At 44.1% G+C, this 23,849-nt stretch overlaps 1 long non-coding RNA gene across 4 annotated transcripts in view; it reads left to right on the top strand.

The window, feature by feature from the left end:
* The window catches only part of LOC102445745 (uncharacterized), a 180,106-nt gene extending 157,676 nt beyond the window's left edge, over positions 1-22,430 (top strand). For all 4 annotated transcript variants that reach the window (XR_012897833.1, XR_012897834.1, XR_012897832.1 and 1 more), the window contains 3 exons: positions 19,966-20,015; positions 20,824-21,312; positions 21,564-22,430. This is a non-coding gene — a long non-coding RNA (uncharacterized LOC102445745). The remainder of the gene's footprint in view (positions 1-19,965; positions 20,016-20,823; positions 21,313-21,563) is intronic.
* The last annotated feature ends 1,419 nt before the right edge of the window (positions 22,431-23,849 follow it).

Below are 23,849 nucleotides of genomic sequence, written 5' to 3'. Positions count from 1 at the left end.
TCAAGGCATGGTGGTTGGAGGACAGGATGGGGATGTGAGTGCTCTTTATGCCTCCCCCTCCCCCCGTAGTTGGCGAAGCCCATGGCAGCAAAGCCGTCAGTGAGGGTGCTGACATGATGACCCTCTGTAGCATCACGGTGTGGATGGCCGTTGATACCTGCAGGAACACGGCCCTGACTGTGGATTTCCCCACACTGAACTGGTTCCTGACGGAGCGTAAACTGTCCGGCATGGTGAATTTCCACAGGGCAATAGCGACCCACTTCTGCAGGAGGATGGTGAGTTGCAGTTGTGTGTCCTGTCACCTAAGGGCAAGGGTGAGCCACTTTCAGAGCTCCAGGAAGGTGTCCTTCTCTATGAGGAAGTTCTGTAGCCACTTCTGGTCATCCATTGCTGCAGGACAATGCAGTCCCACCAGTTGGAACCGGTCTCTTTCCTCCAGAAGTGGCATTCCATGATATCTAGAGGGTTTAGGAGTATTTGCAGCAGCAGAAGTGCCAGGACCTTCTGTTTGGGCTGGTCATCTTCCTGCTAGAGCAACAAGTGAGCAGTTTGGACGAACTGCGCCATGAGGCACAGCACGAGGCCTGTGAGTCTGGCACAGTTTTGCAGCAGCTCTGGTTCCATGATGTCAGTGCTGTGGCATTCGCAAGGGCAACCAGAGCACACAGCGTGAGTTTGGTGTCCCACCAGGGAGGAGGCAGTGGAGGAGTGGCGTGTGAGATGCGGCTGTAGAGGGGATCCCTTGAAAGCACATCTTTCAGCTAGCCCTAGCAATCAGCCACAGGAAGTGTCTGTGCTCCTAGTGCCCTCCCCAGAGTGCTTCCGGGATTGCTAAATTGAAAGCAGGCTTCAAACAGTGTGCTCATGCTATTTCAAAATAATTCTGAGCTATTTCGATGTTCCCCAGTAGTGTGGATGCACTATTTTGATTTTATTATTTAGGGAATTATTTCAATTTTACTTATTTCAGAATTATTTCCTAGTGTAAGTATGCCCAAAAAGAGACCATGTTTGTTAAGCACAAGATCAAGAGTCAAGAGAAGATGTCTTCTCACTCAGGTACCTCTTGATTTCTCTGTGCCCTGGTGCTGCTTTTATATAATACTAGGGGGCTGCTCCCTGCTTGCTAGGCTCTCTGACCCTCTGCTGTGAAAACCCCAAGCTTGCTATGCTTGACAACTCCCCTCTCTCTGTCTGCTTTTGCAGCCAGAGATATAAATGAGAGAGAGAGGGGGAGAGAGAGAGGTGCATAATTTCCAGGATCGGGCAACAATTTGTAAAGTGCTTTGAGATTCTTGGATTGAAGCCAATACAGAAATGCGAAGCGGTACTGTTATTAACAGCTAAGTCTTTACAGCTAAGTATTGGTCCCAGTGTATGCAGTCTTAGGATCAAACAAGCACCTTAGGGTATGTCTACACTACCCCGCTAGTTCGAACTAGCGGGGTAATGTAGGCATACCGCACTTGCAAATGAAGCCCGGGATTTGAATTTCCCGGGCTTCATTTGCATAAGCGGGGAGCCGCCATTTTTAAAACCCCGCTGGTTCGAGCCCCGTGTAGCGCGGCTACACGGGGCACGAAGTAGGTAGTTCGAATTAGGCTTCCTAGTTCGAACTACCGTTACTCCTCGTGAAATGAGGAGTAACGGTAGTTCGAACTAGCAAGCCTAGTTCGAACTACCTAGTTCGTGCCCCGTGCTGCACGGGGTTCGAACCAGCGGGGTTTTAAAAATGGCAGTTCCCTGCTTATGCAAATGAAGCCCGGGAAATTCAAATCCCGGGCTTCATTTGCAAGTGCAGTATGCCTACATTACCCTCCTAGTTCGAACTAGGAGGGTAGTGTAGACATACCCTTAGGGCTCATCTACACTATGGGGAAGATTCGAAAGAGTGTAGCTTTCGAAAGTGAAAGTAGTCTAGATGCGGTTTTTTTGGCAACTCCCCCTTTTTCGAAAATCTGTGTAAACCTCATTTTTATCAGCTTGTGTGTATGATGAAATTGACATTTACCAATAAAAATTGAATCCGTCCAAGCCTACTATATTAAATGTATAGATAATCTTGAATAAAGTGGAACGTTTTTGTTAGAGTTGAACATGATTATCCATCATTTGCATATTAGGAAGTGTGACAGTATAATAATAATCACAATTATTTACATGCTCTTATGAACAAATGCCATCAGCCAACTGCAGTGATACTTCAGGTACTTAAAGCTTCATTACTCTACAACTATAGCAGAATGAAAATGGTTCATGTGTGCAGCTGGTTATAACAGACAAAAAGCAGATTTCCCCAAGCTGCATGCATACATTCAGTACAGTTTTCATTAGTGAAAACAAACAGAAGCTAGAGTTTGAACTGACAGTCTTTCAGTACTCATGGGCTTTGTCAATGCTCAGAAGAAGGAGGAAGAAAGCCAGTACTGTGAAAGTGAAAGAGAAAAAGCAATAAAACAATTGCCTGGAAGCTGCATAAACCTCGTTGTTTGGTTATCCAAACACGATAAAAGACAAGAAGTCCATATTTTTCAGTAGCTTCATTGTAATTGTCTGCATTCAAAGGCTGATTAAAAACAGAACAAGCAGATTTTGTGGGCTGTTTTTTGGTTTAAATCTATTGCCTGGGGCCCTATGTTAGTAAGCTTGCTGATCTGATTTTAGTTCCTAATGGACCATAGTCCATATTACAAAAATATTACATATTTACACACCACAGTTGGCAGTTTCAGTTCATAGGAGACACAGAAGAACCTCATGCTACAATTACCTCTCATTCTCTGAGCATGTGTTGAGCGCATCCTTCTGGATTTAGTTTCAGGCTATTTGTGAGATTTATAACCTTATTATTCAACAGTGCTGAACACCATCCACTCCAGTGGATGAAGGTTGGAGTTGTGGAAGCTCAGTATTTCTGGGGGAAAAAACAGACCCTTATTATACAGCTTGAGTGCAGCATAAGTAACAAAAGAAATGTATTAGGAATTTGATGCCAGATTCTCATCAAGTATAAACTCAATTAACTCCAAAGAAATCAATGGAGTGATGCAGATTTAAACCACTGAGATTCTAGGCATTTGATTCTAAATTGATACATTTTTGGACTATTTATGACTAGATAAATGAATTATACTCACAAAGGCTTTCCTGAAAAATCTAGAAACACTTTCATACCTTCAAATAAATGCCAGATGGGCATTGTTCTAGAAACAAAATCTTGAACAGGTACTAAATACCTTGGGTAAAAAAATCCATCAAAGTCTTGAAGCTATGCAGAGGCTGCAGTTTCAGTGCCACCTCCCCAGTTTAACTTTGTCTTGGCATTTCAGGTTTTTTCTTTCTGCCTCTAGTTGAACCAGAAAGGGAATCAGAAGATTTGACAGCAGAACATAGATAAACATGTGTGTGTGTATGTGAGTGCATGCACTTGTGCAGACAGATGTGTGCATGGTATATTGCTGTAGCATCGAGGTTATTAAGGACCTTGTCTCTTCATTAGTAACTATTTGAAAGTTAGTAAGATGAAGAAAACCTTGTTTAGTCCTGAAAGTTTAAATGGTTGCAGAATGAGCAAGCTATAAACATTTTTCCTATTGAATGCAGTGTTTTGGGCTTAATCTGATGGAGATCTGATTACTGTCCTTCTTGATAGGTGCCATGGATGCTATGTCAAGCTCCTTTGACTGAGACTTCCCAAAACTCAGCTGATAGAGTTTTTGTGGCTCTGACCCCAACTCTGTGCCAGCAGAGCATTTGGCAGAGCAAGACTGGGTGTGAGAGGCTCAGTGATGTTTTCAGTACTTCAGGATATAGTCTGAAAGGATCTCTGTGATTGAACCTGTACAGTGATATCTGAGAACAATGTAGAGGGGAAATGTCCACAAAACACAGACATTTGTGAGATCCTTAACAAATGCTCTGGTAACACAATGAACACTGAACTTGACAATGGAGTTATTTCAATTTTCTTGTAAAATTATTTTAAAATTATTAATGTTTAGTACCAAGTGCATCTGAACAAAGTCATTATTTCAGATTAAATAAAACAAGTAACTAAACAGACAAAAAGCAAATGAGGAAAACCACATGGTTCAGATAAAGACACAACATGCAAATTCTATGTTAAATCACTGGAACAGTTCTCTCTATATATATTTACTAGTTATTTGCAGAGGTTAACATGTACCAAAATGTAAAAGGTCTGTACAACCTAGGCTCCTATGCTCCTGATATTTACATTTTGAATTCACGTAACTCCATTAATCTGAAGAAATGGGTTGTGCCCACGAAATCTCATGATAACATTGACAAGTTTTGTTAGTCTTTAAGGTGCTGATAGACTATTTGTTGTTTTTTAAGTTTTTCCAGTTACAGACTAACATGGCTACTTCTCTGAAGCTTTAAGAAGTATGTATGCCTCTATTAGGACTCTATGAATATGTGTGTAATTTTAGAAGAAGGGAGAATATTAAGGAGATATTTTCCCCTTCTCTCCCCCCAAAAATGCAAACAAACAAAATGTCAGCCTCATAGGCTGTGTGGAAAGTGTGTTTGCCTCCCGAAGGAGGAGGGAGGGAAGTGGCACAGAGATACCAAAAAATACTTTTATTAAGGCTGCAAAATTATACTGAAAATTCCTATTAAATTTCTGCCTGTCTCTCTTGTAGATATTCACTGAAATTACAATTTTTCAGCTATATTATGTGCATTGGGTATATGGTGCCAGTATATTAGGCACCTGACCTGAACGTTCATACACTCAGGCAGAGAGCCCTGGCTTACCTGGAGTCATTCAGCAGATATGAACCTATATTTACATTTTCCTAGGCTGATTCTCCTTTTTTTATTGCTTGCTCATTTTTCTTATACCTGGGGATCACTTTGTAGATTGTTGTTATGCTCCTAGTTGATAACAAAATGTCAAGTGAAAAATAACTACAACTTTTATTAATTATTTACTTCCATTTCCAGAATATAATGGTATTATGATGCTTATACTTGTTACATTTCTATTAGACATCTTGTCACAGCTTGATATTACCATCTACAATAGCCATTGTTTGCCATCTTTCAGACATGTCTTAATTTTTGACAGTACTTGCATCCACACCAATTTCTAGTCTACTTGCAAAGGGCTCCTGATGTTCCATAGAAAATTTTGTTATTAATATCCAACATATATTAGATCTAGCGCTTTTCCTTCATTCACCAGTTTTGTATTTTCATCAAGAAAGGCTTCAGGTCTTGCAATAAAATAATATAGATCAGGACCAAATTGGTTTTCTGAAGAAAATTCAGTTTGAGCTGCTAGCAACAATGTTACAATATGCATCAACAATATGAATTCTGTGCCACTGTGCAAAACATTTGCCCAGTAGATTGTTTTTTCTTTGAAGAAAATATGTACTGATGGAAAGTTGATGCAGTTGTATCTTTCAGCTATCAGGAGCTGCTGTGGTGCCAGAACAGATGCAGTCAGCTCACTGGCTGTAAAAGTCAGCTGCCAATAGGGAGAAAGCAGACGCTGCATTCCTCACAGCACTCTGTGAGGTCCAGGTGACACGGCATAGGATAAGTGTGTGTGGGGAGGGGAACAGACAGAGCAGGGTCACAGAGATGGGGGCTTTAAAGGTTTTGTGGCAAGGACAGACTAAAGTGAGGGCTGAATGGAAGTGAACCACATGAAGATGGGGGATGTGGGTGCAGGGACACATGGGGCAGAAGGTTGGCTGAGTGGGGTTTGCAGGGCCACGAAGGGACAGAGGGAGGGAGATGTGGTTACACATAGGGATGGAGTGATGGGGTAGTTGAGTGAGGGTGCAGGGACACATAGGAATAGGGGGAAATGGGGAACCAGGGACACATGGGGACAAGGATTGAGTAGTTGAGTGGGCATGAAATAAAATAAAGGGACAGGAGTGGATGTGCCTAACTGAATGGGAGAATCTCAGAGCCAGTCAGAGTCTGCATGGGGGAGGCTCCCACAATTCTCTAACAGTTCTCCCATCCTCCCGCCCCTCAAAAACAACTCCGTTCCATATTTCTCCCAATCACATCCCATGAGCCTGCAGGTTCACTCAGGCTCCTTCAAAGCAATTGTTTCCCTCTCCCTCAGCTTCTCCATTATCGTTGGTCTCCCATACCTTTGCATTGCTTCTGAGGGCTTCAGGAAATAAATTTCTGAACTGTAGTTTAAATTATTTATTACTCAGTTCTATATTAATATGCCTATAAGAAACCTATTTGTCATTAAAAAAGATCTTGATTTTTGTTTTTGTCTGTATTGTTCCACACATACTTGCTGATAGAAAATAAATAACCTAAACAACTGAAACTGGCATGATTATATTGTGCATCCCCACGTTGAAAAAGGAGCTACCTCAAGATCTGTGCTTTGATCACTGTTCCCTGAAAATTCTCTGTGAATGACACTGCAGTTTTGAAAGTATTAATTATCAGCTACTACTCCAGTGTCAGAAGTATTTAAGCATTCTCAGACTGGCTCCCTCATAAACTTAATAAATATAAAGTACTCAGACTTTCAGGGTTATCAAATATGTGTGCAATGCAACCAGAGCAAGAACAATTGACAATTTAACTAACTATAAAATGAACAAATAGTGACATCTAGAGCAAGGTTGCCCAATGCATTCTATTTTCAGTTGTTTATAACTTTGGTCAAACTTAGCCATACAGGCTACTATTCCCCATGCTGAGATGGCTATCAGGTAGAATGTGTCTGACAGTGTTATGGGCTGGACTAGGCCCCAATGCCCCCTACAGGAGGCTAGTGGCCTTGCCGCACCCTATCGCAGCAGGAGGAGCAAAGAAGAGGTCCTCCAGACACTAGGGTATGTCTACACTACAAAGTTAGTTCGAACTAACGGACGTTAGTTTGAACTAACTTTCATAGGCGCTACACTAGCGCTCCGTTAGTTCGAATTTAATTCGAACTAACGGAGCGCTTAGTTCAAACTAGGTAATCCTCATTCCACGAGGATTAAGCCTAGTTCAAACTAGCTAGTTCGAATTAAGGGCTGTGTAGCCCTTTAATTCGAACTAGTGGGAGGCTCGCCCTCCCCAGGTTTCCCTGGTGGCCACTCTGGCCAACACCAGGAAAACTCTACTGCCCCCCTCCCGGCCCCGGACCTCTTAAAGGGGCACGGGCTGGCTACGGTGCCCGTGCCAGGTACAAGCCTGCCACCAGCCAGCCAGCAGACCCTGTACCTGGCATGGCTCAAGCCACCCACCCGATGCCCCCCAGCCCTCCCCCTCTTCCCAGGACCAGGCTGGCGGCTCCCGGGAGCTTGCCCGGGACCACAAGAGGTGAGCACTCACCTGGGTTAGTGCAGACATCGTGGACCTCGTCCACGACCTCCGCACTAGGCACAGGAAAGTGGCCGGCTAGGGCAGGAGAGCTGCCAGCCTGGCCACCCACGAGCAGGTGTGCATGAAAATCAAGGTGGTCAACTGAGACCCCCGACCCTGAGACCTGAGCTTAGAATGGCCGTACTAGGTCAGACCAAAGGTCCATCTAGCCCAGTAGCCTGTCTGCTGACAGCGGCCAACCCTAGGGACCCTGGAATGGAAGGACCGAAGACAGTGACCAAGCCATTTGTCTCATGCCATCCCTCTCCAGCCTTCCACAAACCTTGGCCAGGGACACCACTCCTACCCCCTGGCTAATAGCACTCCATGGACCCAACCTCCATGACTTGATCTCACGTCCCTTTAAACTCTGTTCTAGTTCTAGCCTTCACAGCCTCCTGCAGCAAGGAGTTCCACAGGTTGACTCTTTGCTTTGTGAAGAACAACTTTCTGTTACTAGTTTGAAGCCTGCTACCCATTCCTTTCGTGTCCTCTAGTCCTTCTTTATGGGAACTAATGAAGAACTTTTCTGTATGCACCCTCTCCACCCAACTCCTGCTTTTAGAGACCTCTATCCTGTCCCCCCTCCGTCTCCTCTTTTCTAAGCTGAAAAGTCCCAGTCTCTTTAGCCTCTCTTTATATGGGACCTGTTCCCAACCCCTGATCATTTTAGTTGCCCTCCCCTCTCCCACCCTCTCTCTTCCCCTCTCCAACCTCCTTTTCCCAGTCTCCCCCAGTTTTGTTCAATAAAGACAGATTCCATTTTTAACACAATTGTCCTTTATTTTATACATCAAGAAGAGGGGCTAGGGAAGGGTAAGTGGAAGGAGGTGAGGGAGGAATGGGGTACGCGCCCCCAATGGGGAGGACTGGGCTGGCTCTGTGGGCTTCTGGGGGTGGAAGCTCTCCTGCAGCCCCCCGATTGCCCCCTCTCCCCAGAAGGCAGCCTGCGGCAAGTGCAGCCGGTGTGATGGCTGAGTGGTGTGATGTGCCCAGTGTGGGTACTCCGGGCATTCCAAGCTGGGACTGCTTTGCAAGCGGGGCACCCTTGAGAACTGTCTGTCCGGGGTGGGGGTCGGGACCCTTTAACACAGCCCTCGGCTAGCCTGAGACAGCATCTCCACGCTCTAAGTCCTCCTCTGATTCCCTGCCGGCACTGCTTCCGGCCATCCTTAAGCCCGGTTCATGGTCCACTTAATGTGGACATGCTAGTTCGAATTAGCAAAACGCTAATTCGAACTAGTTTTTTAGTCTGGATCCGTTAGTTTGAATTAGCTTAGTTCGAATTAGTTAATTCGAACTAAGTTAGTTCGAATTAACGATGTAGTGTACACGTACCCCTATAGAGTGGCTGTCTCTTCGGCAGCCAAGTAGGACCCAGCAGAGAGGTGTAAAAGAAGCTGCAGGACTGGTGCTTGGCAGTCCCCTTCAGGAGCTCAATCCAGTCAGGTCTATTCCCTGACTGAGAGATCAGCACTACGGCTAGCTCCAAGTGTGAGCTGAACCTAGATCTGGGTAAGACCCAGACTCAGTGGCCAAAGACCAGCCACAAGCAGGGTATGTCTACACTACCCCGCTAGTTCAAACTAGCGGGGTAATGTAGGCATACCGCACTTGCAAATGAAGCCTGGGATTTGAATTTCCCGGGCTTCATTTGCATAAGCGGGGAGCCGCCATTTTTAAAACCCCGCTGGTTCGAACCCCGTGCAGCACGGCTACACGCGGCACGAACTAGGTAGTTCGAACTAGGCTTCCTAGTTCGAACTACCGTTACTCCTCCTGAAATGAGCATGACTCCTTTGCTATCCCAGTAGGGGGAAATGCCTACATCTGGTTAAGTTTTGAGCCTTTGGAAAATCTCAGTTTACACATGCTCAGTAGAGACATGTTAGAGTTTGGCAGCCTAATTTGCACTTAGCAAATTTAGCCCAGGGATGCTGAGGCTGAACAAGACAATGCACAACAGCCACTGTACAATCCTGAATCACCCCCAGATGGCAGTTTGTGCTGTGCACTGAATGAGGCAGCAGTCCTGTGGAAAAATAGTATATGGACATGTAATTAAAGCCAGTAGCATAATACTAATTCACAATGGGGTCAAATTAAAGTTACAAAGGCAATTCTGCCATAAAATAGCATTTGAATGCTTGATTTTGAAACATTAATGTTCTTTTAACATAGTTTTTGTGTGCACCATACATCAGGTACACCATTTCATTGTCATTAAGCTTTTAAAGCTATGTCTTCTCACATTTTTGTACAAGAGCACTGATTGCTGTAATTGAATGTTACACAAAACTTTTATTGGAGGAGGTAATTTTTCTCTGGCTCATTTAAAAATAGAGTTCTATGCAATTATCACTGGTAGTAATTTCTTTTATCAGATTGAAGTTGCTTGCTGTACATTCAAGCACCAAATAGAAATCAATGTGTCTAATCAGCAATATTGGTCTCTATTGAAAAGCTATTAATGATGTTGCATGTAAAATCTGAGTAGCTGGAAATAAAGGATAGCTGTTAGCTTGTTGGAAAAATAATAGACCAAAGAAAGTATAAAAAGAAAATAAAAATTAAAGTTTCTTCAAGGATTTAATAATGTGCTTTTATCTTAAAGATATTGTGGCAATTGAAAGGGAGATTAATGTATTTTCTCATTACACACCCTTCTCGAAGTGTTCTAAGAGCTACACATTCACATTTTTCCCACAGCGTTGGTGTGCACGCTCTCAATTTATTTTGCTAAACATTTCACCATTTGTTCCCTTAATTCAGGGGATCCTTTGGGAACAGGTACTAAAAAGTCAAACAATATTTTTAACTCTGACTGCAAAGTTTGTGATGCGGGGGGGAAGAGGGAGGAACATGTTTGATTTACATAGACAACTGTCTATAAAACTCAATTATCTTTGAAATTTTTCCAAAATTTCTTGCAATAATTATGTAATTATAGAACCCAAATCGGGGCCAATTATCTTGCACAACTTCAAAACTACAAATTGTTAGGTAAATGAATTGGTGCATTGGTACGAGTGAGACTGCTCTTAAAAGGCAGTAAGATGCCATTGCCCTTTTACACCTTGAGCAGTGTGCTTTTCTGGAAACTGTTTGGTTCATCCCAGTGTCACCTCTTAAGGAATAAGGCACTTCTCAGCCTGGTTCACAGTGGCAGCATCTGGAGCTAACTGAAACAAACCAAACCAACAAAACCATTTAATCAGAACAGAGGGAAGGTCAAAATCTCTAGGATAACTGTCCCAAAGGGCCTTTCCTAAGGGATGGGAGAACCCAACCTAGACACAGAGAAAAAAGCATTATCCTCCTCCCATGTATAGTCCCTTTTTCAGTGGTAATCCATTCTTCCTTTCTTGGTGTGGACTATTCCATCAGGAGAAAACCTTGGACTGAGCTACTTTAGATGGAAAAGGATAAAAAGTGACCTAGGGAGAGCAACCTGAAGCAGCCTTGGAAACCAGAAAACTGGAACCCTCAAAGGGCAATGGGATAGAAACCAGAGGAGTGAAAGGGCATAGGCTTTCCTACCAACCCTGCCTGATGGTCATGGGTTGTAGCTCTGACCACTACACCACACTTCTCGACCAGCCACTAAGTGAGTATGGTTACAATTCCCTGATGTTAAGCACTTTCTGAATTGCTTCCTGGGGTTTTCACCAATTCTGTTCATAAACTCAGTCTCTTTCGATACTGCTCATCCTTTTTCTCTCTCCTCTCACTTAGCCTGTGGAACAAAATGCCATTATTGCTGCAACCCTGTTACACTGTGCCTTGGTGCTTAGACTTTATCACTACCTCTCCCTCCCTGGCCTGATTAACAGTAATAGGGTCACAAAAGCTAGCAGTATAAATATGGTGCCACCCCCAATTTTTGTTGTGTTTTTACTAAGCTGTCTTCCAAGTACACTTTTTAGGTCTATTTAAATACTTGGCTTCTAACCAAAATGCATCCATGTCTCTCCTTTCACACAAGAGGGTTCTGACTACATGTTATGATTTTTTAACCAGACTCGTGGCCAGAAAAGATGATGGGGCTTTTATTATTTCTAAAATAACTTTGGCCAAGGACTTTGGCACTCTTAAAAGAGGTGTGACCCTAAAAGCATTTCTGTGCCAGAAGGCAAGCGACTCCCTGACAGCTGACAGTGAGTTTCCATTGGCCTGAAACAACTTAGTGTACCTCAGTTCACTATAAATTGTAGGTAAATGGTGACATATAATATGCCATTGGAAAGCTAATAACTCACTGATTATTAATACTTATGTAGAAATTATGTACAATCAAACTTCAAAGGGTTATATAGATTTGCTGAAATCATGAGGCTAAATGTGTTTGAAGTGGGCATGTCAGGGGAATTGATAAAGTTCTACAGACAACGGAAAGAATCCAACACTTCAAACTATACGTGGCCAGATTTAATGGATTTATTTACTTGTATTGGAGAAAAAGTTTATTGACATTTAAAAAGTCACTGGGGAGGGAAAGAAGTTGGAATGAGCATGAAGTCTATATCAGCAAACATGGGCAAAAAAAGGACATTTGAGAAGGATATATTTCAAAAGATCATGGGACTATAAAAATAGTGGGACCTGCAGAGACAAGGAAACAACCACCTTGGATTCTGTGCAGACCCTTACTAGAGGTAAGGAAATTACCTTGAAGGAAGACTGTAGCTTTTAAGTAGGTCTTAGCCATTAGAAAACTTTTTTTTGGCTTTTGTTTGTTTGTAACCATTTCCAAATTTGTTCCTTGTACTTGAACTAACTTTAAGTCTCTTTTTTAATTGAATAAACTGGTTTTACTTCTCATGTAAACCAAGCCAGTTCTTTGGTTCATCTGAAGTGATTGTTAACTTCAGTTTGGTGAACACGTTGCTGTTTTTCCTCTTTAAAGATCTGTGAATGTAATATCTGTGAGTGTTCCAGAAGAGGGCTGGATTCTCCAAGGATACTTTAGGTAAGTTTGGAACTGTGTTTGTGTGTGTGTGTCACTTTGCAAACTGTAAGTGTGTGGCTTCCTGTTGGTGTCCAGCCTGCAAGCAACAGCAACAACATCAGATTCAAGGCATCCAGAGTTACAAGACAAGTGGTGATATAACTCCTTGCTGGTCTGGACTGAACCACAAATATATAATTAGGGTGAAAGTTGATAATGATCAATGACAAAAAAATATAAAAGAGGCAAGCAAGCAAAGACAGTTGAAAAAGATTTTGTGAAAATAAGTTGGAAATATAAACACACTGCGGAAGGGAGAGAACATGTCTGATGTAGAATTGTTAGGCACAGGTTATTTTGTCTGAAGCCTGCCTATTGATAATGGGCCACATTTTATTGGTGAGATAGTAAATTGCCTCTGCCATTATGGAATGGATTGGAGGTAAGATTTTTAAATGTTTCTGAGAAGCTTAGCTTTTCTTTGAGGGTTTGTCTATATGGTATGGCAATGTGAATTAGAGGACCACAACATGTAGAAAGCTTTAATATATAATGTGACTGCCCCATGTAGATTCATTGATGTATTCTAAAAGCTCTCTACTATAGACTGATGTAATTCTGTTTGAAACAGTACTGGTTTAACCTTTGATAGAGCATATCTGCAATGTCTACATGGGGCAGGTGGGCATTTATAATATAGTCATTTTATCCCATTTTTTCATCAAAAAATGAGGAGTACAGGACCTTTTGAAAAAGCCTGCTGTTTTCAAAAGAACCACGTCTAGACCGCGGTTTTACTTTCAAAATGGCGCTTGTTCGAAAGAGTGCTATGACGCGATTATGCAAATGAAGTGCGGGATATTTAAATCCCCACTTCATTTGCACTTTTGAAGTGTCTAATTTACATCCCTCTGTCGAAAGAGGGATATAGTCTAGACACAGCCACAGAGAAGGTTAAATAAACAGACCCAGGGATGTATATTTTTGAGTAGGAAAGATTGTGAAATCACTTATACAACTCACATTTTTCTCCAGTATCCTTTGACCTGTGTTGTTGTTCCTGCTCATACAAACTTGCTTTTAGAAGCTTAAAGGTTCTGCACAATATAACAGGATTATCTTGCATCTTAAATATTTGCAGATATTTGAAATACAGTGTAAGGAAACTGAAGGACAAATTAGTTCCCCAAGTACCATGCTACTGGAGAGTCAGGGTGGAGATTCCTATGTGTTAATGGACAGAGATAGGTTATACTCTACTTTTACTTGGGCATAATATGTTTTACTTAAAGTACATGATTAAGCCAGTAGACGGCTCTGAGCACTGTGCAGAGTTCCAGATTGGATGTGGTTTACAGTAAACAAGAGAGACGAAGATGGAATTGCATTAAATATGTCCTGCTTAAAATGGACTATGATTTCTTGTATCATGACCAAGAAAGGCAAATGAGACAAGTGGAGTTGAAGGTTTCCAAAAGCCTTTCTTAGGTTCCCTATCCAACCATGTGATCTCATACAAGAGAATCATAAACCTTGCATTCAGGAACCACCAAGGGCTCGTCTACACTGGCCCCTTTTCCGGAAGGGGCATGTAAATTTCACCAGTCATCGTAGGGAAATCCGCGGGGGATTTAAATATCCCCAGCGGCATTTAAATAAAAATGTCCACCGCTTTTTTCCGGCTTTTAAAAAAGCCGGAAAAGAGCGTCTACACTGGCCCCGATCCTCCGGAAAAAGTGCCCTTTTCCGGAGGCTCTTATTCCTACTCTGACGCTCTTTTTTAAAAGCCGGAAAAAAGCGGCGGACATTTTTATTTAAATGCCGCGGGGGATATTTAAATCCCCCGCGGATTTCCCTACGACGACTGGTGAAATTTACATGCCCCTTCCGGAAAAGGGGCCAGTGTAGACGTAGCCCAAGACTCTGAATGTAGTCATAACAACCAAAACAAATGAGGTGAGGGCAGGTCCATAGCCTGGCTTCTCCTTCATGCTCCTACCATGAGAAAGGGTTGTATGATTTCTGAGAGGGAGAATAATGAACATACAACAGAAGATAGCCAAGAGAACTCTGTCTAAAATATGCTTGCTTAATCCTCGATCAGTACAGATATATTCAGCTGGTTTATGGCAACACACAGGCTGTGTCTACACTGGCACGATCTTGCACAAAAGCGGCCGCTTTTGCGCCAAAACTTGCTGCCTGTCTACACTGGCTGCGAGTTTTGCGCAAGAACACTGACGTTCTAATGTATGAAATCAGGGCTTTTTGCACAAGAAGATGTTCCCACTCAGGAATAAGCCCTCTTGTACAACTGTTCTTGAGCAAGAGGCCAGTGTAGACAGGCAACATCAATTTCTTTCGCAAGAAAGCCCTATGGTTAAAATGGCCATCAGAGCTTTCTTGTGCAAGAGAGCATCTACACTGGCATGGATGCTCTTGCACAAAAGCACATTTCTTGCGCAAAGGCACATGCCAGTGTAGACGCTCTCTTCTGGAAGAGTTTTGCACAAGAACTCTTCCGCAAAAGAGTTCTTGCGCAAAATCATGCCACTGTAGATGTAGCCTAAGTCTTTATATAGCACCTTCTATTTCAAATGCTGTATAAACATTAATTAATTAAACCTTGCCACAGGCATGAAAAATGACATAAGGCCATGAAGCAAATGGTTGGCAAAGCTTCCATCTTTCAGTTCCAAGGCCATTTCACTACCCATCTCAACAGTGTGCTTGAAAATATATACTGGTTAAAAAGATGTATGTGAAGACAGGATGAGGCAAAAGTCAAAATGTTTTAAAATTCATGTGTATTAAAAATAAACTGGCTTTGTTTTTCCTGTTAGCTTTACTGCAGTCAATATTAATTGCTCCAGGTCATTAACTAAAGAAAGGATCCAAAAATAAAAATATTCCATAATGACTCCTAAGCCTGATTGAAAAAGCCGGAGGGTTGGTGAAAACCTGGCTCTTGGCAAATAAATCCTTATAACGAGGCCTTTAAAGAGCTGGTCTCATATAGAAGATACCAAGGATAAAAATAATAACTTGATATTATAAGTGTCAGTTTGGGGTTAATTATATTTTATTTCCCTATTATGTTTATAGTGGCAGAAGGTGAAAGTGTAAAGATTAAGATGCTGGTTTGGTTTCCACAACTATTCATATGTGTAACTATGTAATTCATTTTCTTCTAACTTTTGTTACTAAAGGGGTCATTCAAATGGTAAGGAAAATTCATCCTATATAATACATATTGTGGAATTAACAAACAGAAGGGAGGAGACAAGGTGGAAGGGCTAGGGATACAGGATTATGTTCACGTTGCACAAATGCAAAGAATGTATACGTACTAAGAATTCATAATTTTCATAAATATCCAGCAGATGTTTTATTGTTATTATTATTACAATTTCATTGGACAATACAATGGCAATAAATTAAGAATTTTTTTAAAAAATGGCAAGAAAACAGGATTTTTAGTTGTAAAAATGTTTATGGATCTCTGCATTATTTGTATTATTTATACAGCATGATTAATAATGAAAATAATTTCAAAATATCAATTAATTTAAAATAATTAATTATCTCTGCCTTGCAGTATGTATGTCAGCTTCTCTTTTTTGGCTACTCCCAGACTTCATTTTCTATTCTGAAATTTTGTTAGTGGACATTTCTGTACCCTATGATAAGATGAGACAACCTCCTACCTATAGCTGACTGGCATTTTTCATGCTGGAGAACTTTGATTGTTTGAGATATAGGCCCAATAATATTTGATACAGGAGTCACAGGGAGCATGCCTATAGTAACGGTATGGTTGGAATTGAACTGGAACTGCTGAGGCAAGATGTATATATGGGTATGTCTACACCACAAAGTTAGTTCGAACTAACAGACGTTAGTTCGAACTAACTTTCATAGGCGCTACACTAGCGCTCCGCTAGTTCGAATTTAATTCGAACTAGCGGAGCGCTTAGTTCGAACTAGGAAAACTTCATTTTACGAGGATTAAGCCTAGTTCGAACTAGCTAGTTCGAATTAAGGGGTGTGTAGCCCCTTAATTCGAACTAGTGGGAGGCTAGCCCTCCCCAGGTTTCCCTGGTGGCCACTCTGGCCAACACCAGGGAAACTCGTCTGCCCTCCTCCCGGCCCCGGACCCCTTAAAGGGGCACGGGCTGGCTACGGTGCCCGTGCCAGGTGCAAGCCTGCCAGCACCCAGCCAGCAGACCCTGTACCTGGCACGGATCGAGCCACCCACCTGAAGCCCCCCAGCCCTCCCCCTGTTCCCGGGACCAGGCTGGCGGCTCCCGGAAGCTTGCCCGGGACCGCAAGAGGCGGGCACCCGCCTGGGCTAGTGAGGACATCGCGTACCTCGTCCATGACCTCGGCACTAGGCACAGGAAAGTGGCCGGCTAGGGCAGGAGAGCTGCCAGCCTGGCCACCCACGAGCAGGTGTGCATGAAAATCAAGGTGGTCCACTGAGACCCCTGACCCTGATCCCTGAGCTTACAATGGCTGTCCTGGGTCAGACCAAAGGTCCATCTAGCCCAGTAGCCTGTCTGCCGACAGCGGCCAACCCTAGAGACCCTGGAGATGATGGACCAAAGCCAGTGACCAAGCCATTTGTCTCGTGCCATCCCTCTCCAGCTTTCCACAAACCTTGGCCAGGGACACCACTCCTACCCCCTGGCTAATAGCACTCCATGGACCCAACCTCCATGACTTGATCTCACTTCCCTTTAAACTCTGTTCTAGTTGTAGCCTTCACAGCCTCCTGCAGCAATGAGTTCCACAGGTTGACTCTTTGCTTTGTGAAGAACAACTTTCTGTTACTTAGTTTGAAGCCTGCTACCCATTCCTTTCGTGTCCTCTAGTCCTTCTTTATGGGAACTAATGAAGAACTTTTCTGTATGCACCCTCTCCACCCAACTCCTGCTTTTAGAAACCTCTATCCTGTCCCCCCTCCATCTCCTCTTTTCTAAGCTGAAAAGTCCCAGTCTCTTTAGCCTCTCTTCATATGGGACCTGTTCCCAACCCCTGATCATTGTAGTTGCCCTCCCCTCTCCTACCCTCTCTCTTCCCCTCTCCCACCTCTTTTTCCCATTCTCCCCCAGTTTTGTTCAATAAAGACAGATTCCATTTTTTAACACAATTGTCCTTTATTTTATACATCAAGAAGAGGGGCTAGGGAAGGGTAAGTGGAAGGAGGTGAGGGAGGAATGGGGTACGCACCCCCAATGGGGAGGACTGGGCTGGCTCTGGGGGCTTCTGGGGGTGGAAGGTCTCCTGCAGCCCCCCAATTGCCCCCTCTCCCCAGATGGCAGCCTGCGGCAAGTGCAGCCAGTCTGATTGCTGAGTGGTGTGATGTGCCCAGTGTGGGTAGACCGGGCAATCCAAGCCAGGACTGCTTTGCAAGCGGGGCACCCCTGAGAACTGTCTGTCCGGGGTGGGGGTCGGGACCCTTTAACACAGCCCTCGGCTAGCCTGAGACAGCATCTCCATGCTCTAAGTCCTCATCTGATGCCCTGCCGGCACTGCTTCCGGCCATCCTTAAGCCTGGTTCAGGGTCCACTTAATGTGGACATGCTAGTTCGAATTAGCAAAACGCTAATTCGAACTAGTTTTTTAGTCTGGATCTGTTAGTTCGAATTAGCTTAGTTCGAAGTAACTAATTCGAATTAAGTTAGTTCGAATTAACGTTGTAGTGTAGACATACCCTATGTCATTAAGAAAGAAAATAAATGACATTCTTTCCCTTTCTTTTTTTGAAGACTGCCTTAGATTTTTCTAGACTCCTCCATGCACACTACGGCTACGTCTATGTTGGCAAAATTTTGCGCAAATACTTTTAACGCAAGAGTTTTTGTGTTAAAAGTATTTGCGCAAGAGAGCAGCTACACTAGCACGTGCTTTTGCACAAGAGATGTGCTTTTGCGCAAAAGCATCCGTGCCAGTGCAGATGCTCTCTTGCACAAGAAAGCTCCGATGGCCATTTTAAACATTGGTCTTTCTTGCGCAAGAAATTGATGTTGCCTGTCTACACTGGCCTCTTGCCCAAGAACACTTGCGCAAGAAGGCTTATCCCTGAGTGGGAGCATCAGAGTATTTGCGCAAGAATACTGATTTTATACATTAGACCGTCAGTGTTCTTGCACACGTACTCACGGCCAATGTAGACAGGTGGCTGCTTTTGGCAAAATCTTGCCAATGTAGACATAGCCTAGGATTATAGAGCATAGCCAGAGATCTGGAATGGTATCTCCTTGATTATGGTTAGTCATAGCGATAATGGTGGAACTACGCTCATTGCGAAATCTGTCTAAAATGCTGAATTTTACATTGATTGAGTGAGAGCTTGTGCTGTGAATGATAATATAGATGTTGTGGTTAATAGATTTGCTACTGCTTATGTGTTTTATTCCTTTTAATAAAGCTATGGCACTATGACACTTAATCTTTGCCATAATCTTTAAATTCATTATGAAGCAATGTGTGCATGTGGTTATTCGTTAACTATATCAGCTTCTTATATCCTTGTATCAGGCTGCAAAACAAAGCATTTAACAGGAGGACAAAATCTTGCCATTCTGAAAAACCTGCTTTTTGTCTGTGTGCCTCACTAAGAGCTCCTAAGACTCAGTAAAGGAGGTTATAGAAGAAAATAGAAATTCTGAGTCATACTGAAACTTTCATAAGCCACTGCTTATAATGATAGACAGTGGCACTACATGACCATTTACCCAGAAGTGGAAAAATGTCACTGATTGGATTAGAGCTAGGGAGACTAATGCAGTTGTGTCCTTAAGGGCTAGAAGAAAAATGGATCTTTCAGCTCTGCAAGTGAGCACAACAAGCAATCAAAAAGCATTATTTGTGAGAGGTAGTTTGTAGAGTCTGTTCCATTTATCATTTAAACTAGTTGTAGAGTACTCAGCAAAAGATGAGTTAGGTTTCTGCCCCAAGATCCAGGTCCCAAAGTCTATGTTTTTGCTTAAACTTTAAATATAGCCAAGGGGCAGCTGTAAGGAAGGAAAAGCATCACATATTTCCCCGGTCTGCAGGAATACTTTTGCTAAAATTCCTCTTACAACACATTTTTACTGAAAGAAAAGATGTGGCTTCAGTCCTTTAAGACCTATATAGAATTATCTATATACTGATCTCCCAAGACTAAAAAGGAGATTTCAAACAAACAAACAGACAACTTGAACGACATGCTCTGGGACATTTAACTCATTTTAAAGTCTTGCCTACATAGGCAAATTGACTGCAATAGTTGGTACTTAGTAACTCCCTGGAATAGCTTTCCATGGGCATGTCTACGCTACAGAGAAGATCAACCCTTCGCACTAAATCGAACAATGAGGCCACCTCTGGCATCCTGTACTCTTCCTGCTAAGCATAAGGGAAGCGGAAGGGGGGCTTGTATTCTCATCAGTCTCCCACAATATAGATACTATGGCATCTCAGCTTAAAGTAAGCTGACTCTAACTATGCATCTTGTGTAGCTCTATGGTGTACCTTAAGCCAACTTACTTGGTCTAATGTAGTTCAGACCATGAGGGTGCTCTTTTTTTGCAATAAGATTATACATGTTGGGAATTATTCCAGAAAAGTTTATTGTAATTTAAACTGCCTTATTCCAGAATAACTTCCCTTTCAAGACAAGCCCGTAGCCTCTTCTGAAAATTCCATCGTAAGTACTTTTTAAATGATTTAAAATTATAAAAAATAAAACCCCACAATCTCTTGAAGCATCATAAAATTATTAGTTAATTGTGCTGACTAAATCAGTCATTTCAAATACATGATTAATGTAATCTCTCTTAGTAAATTGTTTGGAAACAAAATCTAATTTCTGTGAATGCATTTTTCAATTTGAAGAATTTCTTGAATGGATTATGCCCATAGATCTGATTCTATACATCATGGGTTGTTTGTAAAATGTTCACTTTATTTGTCACTGGTAATTCTTTAAATTATATGTAGTGTGTGATTAGTTACCTTAACTGACTCATACTATTTCTACTCTATTGTTAGATAATTAGTGTAGAGATTAGACCCTACAATTAGGGTGAATGACACTATATATAGACACTTAGGGTACGTCTCAACTACAGGCTTTTGTCGACAGAAGTTTTGTTGACAGAATCTGTTGACAAAACTTCTGTCGACAAAGAGCGTCTAGACTACATCAAGCAGATAGACAAAACTATTCGCTTTGTCGACAGAGAGCATCCAGACTGCTGGATGCTCTGTCAACAGAGGAAAGTACCCGGAACTGCTTCTGCCAGGTCACAGGGGCAGCATGTACTTCTTGGAGCTGCTGCCTGCCCTTTGCAGAGATGTGTGCTAAAAGGGACAGCCCCCCCCCCCCCGACTAGCCGTTGCTCTGCTTTTGCAGATGCCTTGCTCACCTCCTAGAGGGACAGCAAAGGTTCTGCAGTGCTTGCTTGGAGTGCCCTCCTTCCTGGCACAGCACAGCAGTGTGATTTTTTTTTAAGGTTTTTCCAATCCTTTGTTCACCATGGAGCGAGAGCTGCCCCTGGGCAGGCGCTGGCCCCACTCCACGGTGCTTCAAATACTGCTGCAACTGCATGAGACTTTCATGCTGTTAATGCCTGGTCCGGATCCTGAACCTGGAGCCACTCCTTCAGGATGCAGCAGCACTGTTCCTGCCTCCAAACTTTTTCCCGGAGAGGCAATTTTGGAGGATGGAAACAAGTACGGACTGGTGGGACTGGCTCGTAATGGAACAGTGGGATGACCAGGCTTGGCTCCAAAACTTCAGGATGTGGAAGTCCACCTTCCTGGAGCTCTGCAACTAGCTTGTCTCCACCCTGCAACAACAGGACACCCACCTGCGCCCTGCCATCCCGCTGGAGAAGAGGGTAGCTATTGCCCTCTGGAAGCTGGCCACTCCTGATAGCTACCTGTCAGTGGGACACCAGTTTGGTGTGGGGAGATCTACTGTTGGCACCATGTTGATGGAGGTAAGTCCCTTGGGGGTGGGGGAGGAGGGCAGTCCATGAGGGGTAAGGAGACTGTAACAGAAAAAGAGTGGGTGGGGGGCAATGGAGGGGAGGTGGTGGAGAACTCCTATGCCTTACACCACCATACTGCTGGGAGCAATCACTGGGAGGGGGGCATACTGGGGTCTTGGGGGGGGGATGGTCTCCCAAGGACTTGGGCAACCCCTCTTACTTCATATTCTGTGTGTGTTTGTATGTGTCTATTTCTGCAGGTGGTGAGGGCCTTCAACTCACAGCAGCTAGACACCATCATGGCTGGTTTTGCAGGGCTGGGATTCCCAAACTGTGGAGGAGCGCTCGATGGAATGAACATTCCCATCCATGCACCACCCCATCGAGCCACGCGGTATATCAATAGAAAAGGGTAATTTTCCATTGTGCTGCAGGCCCTGGTTGACCACCGTGGACTATTTATGGACCTTTGTGTGGGGTGATTGGGCCAGGCACATGATGCTCGGCTCTTCCGCAATTCGCACCTGTACAAAAGGCTGCAGACAGGAGCCTTCTTCCCCCAGAAAACCTTTGCTATTCAGAACGTAGAGATGCTGGCCGATGCGGCATACCCCCTCATACCCTTGCTTATGAAGCCGTACTCAGGGCATCTGACCCCAAGCAGGGAAGTGTTTAATGCACACCTGACACACGCACATTTACAGGTGGAATGCGCATTTGGCCAGCTGAAGGGAAGGTTTAGATGCCTGCTAACTCACCTTCACCTCACACGATATCCCAGGTTGCATCCTCCACAACCTGGTGGAGAGCAAAGAGGAGGCCTTCCTCCCAGGTTGGGGCCAATGGATGAAGTGGAGGGGAGGCAGTTTGCGCAGCCTCAGACAGCTGCTGTTCGCCAAGCTCATCAGGTGGGGGTTCACATCTGGGAGGCTCTGCATGAGCACTTCTCAGCTGGAGCCCAATGACTCCCCAAGGTATCCCCAATGGGGCCTGTAGGCCTGGGCCCTCCCGTCCCAAAACCTTCCTCCTGTAATCCATCCCTGCATCAGCCTCCGAACAGTTAAGACACACACATCATGTTAAATATGAAAAATATAATGTTTATTAACAAGTAACGTTAGAATTAGGAACTGTTATAAAACATAGAATTGTTGAACAACTGTTAAAAAATAAACTTTTTTTGGAACTATCAACCTGTGTTTATAACTGTGGTAGGAGGTGAAATTTCAACCTGGAGGGAGGGAGGGCAGACAACTTAAGGGTAATGGCAGTATCGCCTGGGCTACAAGGCTTTCCCACCTCTTGTCTGTGGACCCTGCCATCCTCAGGCTTGAGTCAGGGCTGCAGATGATTCTGCTCTAGCGGGGCGGGAGGCAGGGCTGGAGGAATGGCAGGAGTTGACATCAAAGGCATTTATCGACTGCCCCGGTAAACTTCATCCCACAAGGCATAACAGGGCGGTCGACAAATGTCTTTGATGTCGACCGTGGAGCATCCAGACTAGTGCGCTGGTTCGACAAACAGCTGATCGGCTCAGCGCAGCAGCCATTTTAATTTAAATGAAGCAGCAATTATTTAAATCACCGTTTCATTTGGGTATGTCTAGTAAACTAATCTACATGGCTCTGGTAACAGAGCCATGTAGTCTAGGCATACACTATAGGCCCTCCACTGCCTACGCGTGCTGTGGGACTGGGTGGGTGGTGGCACAGGTGTCACTCAGCAGTCAGCAGCAGCAGGTCCGGCTGTGGAGGAGAAGAGGGAGAACCGATCAGTGTTAGGAATTCACACACAAGTCTTTACAACAAGGGATAGGGATGTTGTTACTGGTAGACCACATCTGGCTTTGCCAGCCACCTCGGCTGCACAGGGGCCCCGTTGTGGCTAGGACAATGTCCACCTCCACCCCCTACATCCTCCCCCCCCCCTGCACCATGGCCGTCCAGGCCAGGTAAGTGTGCAGCCACAGTGGGACAGGGGCCTGCAGCACCTTGGGTCTCACATGGCCCCCACCCACATACTAACCACCTGCCCACCTGCTTGCACATGCACATGCACAGAGAGATGCAAGCTGTCCAGGAGGACCAAGACATGAACATTGCTCTGCATCCTCTCTGCTCCCACCTCCTCCGTTCTGTGTCTGTGACCCTGCCTGCACTCACCTGATGTTCCTTCACCAGCATCGGAGGATGCCTGCAAGGGTTCCTGGGTCTCCGGGACAGGCTGCAGAGTGAGGGTCAGGGTGTCCTCCATCTGCTCCTCCTCCTCCTCCACATCTTCCCATGGAACCTCCTGCCGGCTCTACTGCACCAGTGTGTGCAACCCTGTCTGCACGTGCACCGGTGCAGACATAGGTTCCTGGCCTCCCAGGATGTGATCCAGTTCATTATAATAGGCACAGTGCACTGGGGCTGCATCTGATGTTGAGCTCTGCTCTCGGGCCTTCATTTATCCCTGCTGAAGCTCTTTGACTTTTGCCCAGACCTGTTGCAGTGTCCTGGGATGGTTCCCTTTATCGGCAAGTCCCTGAGCCATGCGGCTGTAGA

This window comes from Pelodiscus sinensis, chromosome 1, assembly GCF_049634645.1.
Source record: "Pelodiscus sinensis isolate JC-2024 chromosome 1, ASM4963464v1, whole genome shotgun sequence".
NCBI lineage: Eukaryota > Metazoa > Chordata > Testudines > Trionychidae > Pelodiscus > Pelodiscus sinensis.
Note: the sequence above shows the minus strand (reverse complement) of the source record. Positions and strands in the feature narration are given on the sequence as shown.